This window comes from Budorcas taxicolor, unplaced genomic scaffold (assembly GCF_023091745.1).
Source record: "Budorcas taxicolor isolate Tak-1 unplaced genomic scaffold, Takin1.1 scaffold1756, whole genome shotgun sequence".
Taxonomy (NCBI): domain Eukaryota; kingdom Metazoa; phylum Chordata; class Mammalia; order Artiodactyla; family Bovidae; genus Budorcas; species Budorcas taxicolor.
This window is the reverse complement of record NW_026291681.1, coordinates 2534-6670: the sequence shown is the minus strand read 5'-3', so window position 1 is coordinate 6670 and position 4137 is coordinate 2534. Positions and strand designations below refer to the sequence as shown.

General features: G+C 41.3%; 1 pseudogene; it reads left to right on the top strand.

Annotated features, from left to right (window-relative positions):
* Positions 1 to 811: 811 nt before the first annotated feature.
* LOC128071135 (calcium load-activated calcium channel-like) lies at positions 812 to 1806 on the top strand (annotated as a pseudogene).
* Positions 1807 to 4137: the final 2331 nt, after the last annotated feature.

The window sequence follows — 4137 nt, the reverse complement described above, 5'->3', positions numbered from 1 at the left end:
AGGAGGTATTTGGGGTCATACCTTAAAGGACAGAAAAAATTTAAAAGGCGGAGATAACGGGAAAACATTTTTGGTAAAGAGACTCTTGAGTATAAGCACAGGGGCAGGTTTCAGGTTATTTAGATTGACTATATAACTATACATACAGCATTAGTATAAGGTGATGCAGAGATGTTACAGGGCCTGAGAGCTTTATAAACACTGTATGGGGTTTGGGAATTGGGAATAATTAATAATACATTAATAGCCTTCAGAGAAGCCAGATGAGATTAAGCCATCTTAGTTTAAGGATGGACAATGACTAGCTGTGATTTCCAGAATAAGTAGTTACTTCCCAAAAATATGTTCCAAAATTTAACTAGGTTTATTTGCAGGTAAACTTATGTTCAGCCCAGTTAAAAAATGATGTTTCACCTGTATAAGGTTTAAAAGAATCTTTGGTGCTCTGAAAACTGAGAAGCATCCTGACATTATCCTTCTCATCAGTTATTTAGCAACAATCTCAGCTGTTCTGGGATGCTTACTTCCAGAGCATTCTGGCCCATGATAGTAACCTTTCGCCTACACTATGTAATATATTAAGGAAAGATAAATCGTAGGTCTAAGGGTTGTTTGGGAGCAGGATGTCCCAGTCTACCAGCACTGTTTCCTAATTGGATTTAAGATTTGTACTTGGTTTTGGTGCAGCCAGGCAAGTTTGACGATTAAGTGGTCCTGAAATCTGGAAGTCGGTTTTGCTTCTCTTTTCCTGGCTCTCGAGAGCTTCCTCCCCTCCCCAGGTTGGGTGGGAGTGTACAGACAGAAGTCTCAGATGAGCACTCAGCTGATGGACACACTGCTCATCATCTTTGTCTTCTTGTGCCTCTTATTCTCGAGTTTCCCCAGAGGCTCAGCAGTAAAGAATCCACCTGCAATGCAGGAGCCACAGGAGACATGGGTTCTATCCCTGGGTCAGGAAGATCCCTTGGAGGAGGCCTTGGCAAGCCACTCCAGTATGCTTGCCTGGAGAATCCTATAGACAGAGGAGCCTGGCTGGCTACAGTCTATAAGGTCATGAAGAACTGGTCATGACTGAAGTGACTTAGCACCCCCACACACCGCACACACCAGAGTAACCTGGGTTCTGGTTTACAGGACAGACAAGTACAAGAGACTGAGGGTGGAAATGGAAAAATGGGGTAAAAAATTAAAAAGAAGAAGAAAACAGTAAGAATCAGCTGGCTGACCACCAAAACCTAGAAACCAGGCAAGAAGAGAAATTGAAGAATAACAACAGATGTGCTGTGCTTTGCTTAGTTGCTCAGTCGTGTCTGATTCTTGGTGACCCCATGGACTGCAGCCTGCCAGGCTCCTCTGTCCATGGGGATTCTCCAGGCAAGAATACTGGAGTGGGTTGCCATGCCTTCCACCAGGGGATCTTCCCAACCCAGGCATTGAACCCAGATCTCCCACAAAGATGGCTTGAATGAAGTCCTTGTTTGCAACTGGTGTTTGTTTTATTGCTCAAGTGGGAATGTTCAACTCCATATTTGATGGTAGAATGGTGACAAGGGTCTCCTCTCCCTCTGCTTTCCTTCATCCGAGGACTACCTCAAGGGAGTCTGTTGGAGGCTGACACCATAGACTGTTCCTCCATCTTCCGGTGTATTCTCTGTACCATGTCATTGGACAGAACGTCCAGAAAATCTCAGCCTTGCCCTTTCACAAGCTGCCACCAAACAGGCAGGTGGATTTCTTGGCTCTCTGCCTCCTTCTGGCAAGTTCTTTAGAAATCTAGAAGAACCCTATAATTCCCATTCTTTTTAGACATTCAAATCAGACTGGCAACTATTTTATAGGAAAAATCATAGGCAGCCTTAGCAAATAGGCCACTGTCTAGTTTTGAGTTATTTCTAGATGCTTTGGATATGATTCCAATGAGGATGGCATCCAACAAACAAGACAATGCTTTTAGTTACAGATGATTTTTTTAAAACTAGTGTGTTGATTGGATAAATTCAGGTAATGTTTGTGTAATGAGAAACACAATCTTGTTTTGCTCATACAAATAATTCCTGTGGGAATGACTCTCGAGTACATGCTGTGTGCTATGCATCACGGAAGCTGACTCTCCATGAGCATTTAGAAATCTAGAAGAAAACCGTAGCTTCTGTAACTTTTAATTGGAACTGTTTATTGTGGTTTTTTTCAAGCCAAATATATGACCTACGATCAATAAAGAGGCCAAAATTTTAGCTATTTCATCTACAAGAAGAAATCTGTTTTGTTTTGATATATTTCTAGGTACATGTTTTTAGTCATCTGAGCATAAGGGTGAACAGTGGCCACAAAGGAGTAATGTTTTAACCAGTATTGTTTTAACTATTATTTTATTATATTAAACCATAATGTTTTAACTATTATTTTACCAAGCATGCATGCTAAGTCACTTCAGTTGTCTTCAACTCTTTGCAACCCTGTGGACTGTAGCCCTCCAGGCTCTTCTGTCCATGGGATTCTCCAGGCAAGAATACTGGAGTGGATTGCCATGCCATTTTCCAGGGGATCTTCCAGACCCAGGAACTGAACCTGTGTCTCTTATGTCTCCTGCATTGGCAAGCAGGTTCTTTACCACTAGCACCACCTAGGAAGCCCATTATTTTTACCATACCTGCTCAGATTGTAGAGTTGTCCTATTATAGGAACTGGGAAGCATGAGGGGAAAGGGATGACTCATATGAGTATTAAAGATGAGAGTCCTCCGCAGTTCCCTTCATACCCCAGTACAATCTATTGGATTCTCAGGAAGGCATTCTTAGTCCTCCATGGAAGCATTTCATAGTTATATGTGGTTAATCTTGGGCTTCCTTTTCTTTACAATGGCCTTCAGTTCCTACCATGTTTCTTGTAGGTGCCATTCTTATACCATGATCTTCCTGTCCTTTCTGAGAGAGTTTGTTAGGGCTTTATATTTAAGTTTCAGTTCAGTTCAGTTCAGTCGCTCAGTTGTGTCCAACTCTTTGCGACCCCATGAATCGCAGCACGCCAGGCCTCCCTGTCCATCACCAACTCCCGGAGTTCACCCAAACTCATGTCCATCGAGTTGGTGATGCCATCCAGCCATCTCATCCTCTGTCGTCCCCTTCTCCTGCCCCCAATCTGTCCCAGCATCAGAGTCTTTTCCAATGAGTCAACGTATATTTAAGTTTACTCATTAAAAAAAAAAAAAAAAGGGCATGAGGGCGTCTCTGGATGGCTCAGTGGTAAAGAATCTGCCTGCCAATGCAAAAGACAGGGGTTCCATCCCTGGTCTGGGAAGATTCCACATGCCACAGGGCAAGTAAGCCCAGCACAACAACTATTGAACCTGTCCTCTAGAGCCTGGGGGCCACAACTACTGAAGTCTGGGCACCTAAAGCCAGTCCTCCATGATAAGAGAAGCCACCGCAACAAGTGGCCCATGCACTGCACGGAAGAGTAGCCCTCGCTAGTCCCAGCTAGAGGAAAGCTCTCACAGCAATGAAGACCCAGCACAGCCTAAAAAAAAAAAAAAAAAAAAAAGGGCATGAACTATCAGGGAGAAGCAAAGAAAGAAAGGCAAAGGAAGAATAAATCCAAAGAAACAGATATATGATATTGATTATAAATTTTAGTCAATAGAGAGCTATTTAAATAAATTACAATAACTCGTGCAACTAAATTACTATATAGTCTTCAAAAATAAGAATAACATTTTTTTAGGTTTTTTAAAAGTTTATTTATTTTTCATTGAAGGATAATTGCTTGACAATATTGTGCTGGTTTCCTCTCTAGATGCTAATAAAGAAAAATGTCCGCCACAGTACACATATCTATCCTGTTAGTCCTAGAAGAAAACATATGTCTGTGTCCAACACATGTGTCTTTATGATCCAGACAATGAAGCAGAAACTGGATTTGAAGAAATATTGGTAGCAATTAAAAACAAAAAACAGATTAAAAACAGAAAATTGTTGAAAACATAAGGTCTTAAAAGCAGCCAAAGAATAAGACTATCTTCAAAGGAGTAACAATTTGGTGTATGACTTCCCAACAGAGATAATAGAAAGTAAAAGATGAAGGAGTTACATCTTCAAAGTGCTGAAAGAAATAAATAGTAACCAAAGATTTATAGCCAGA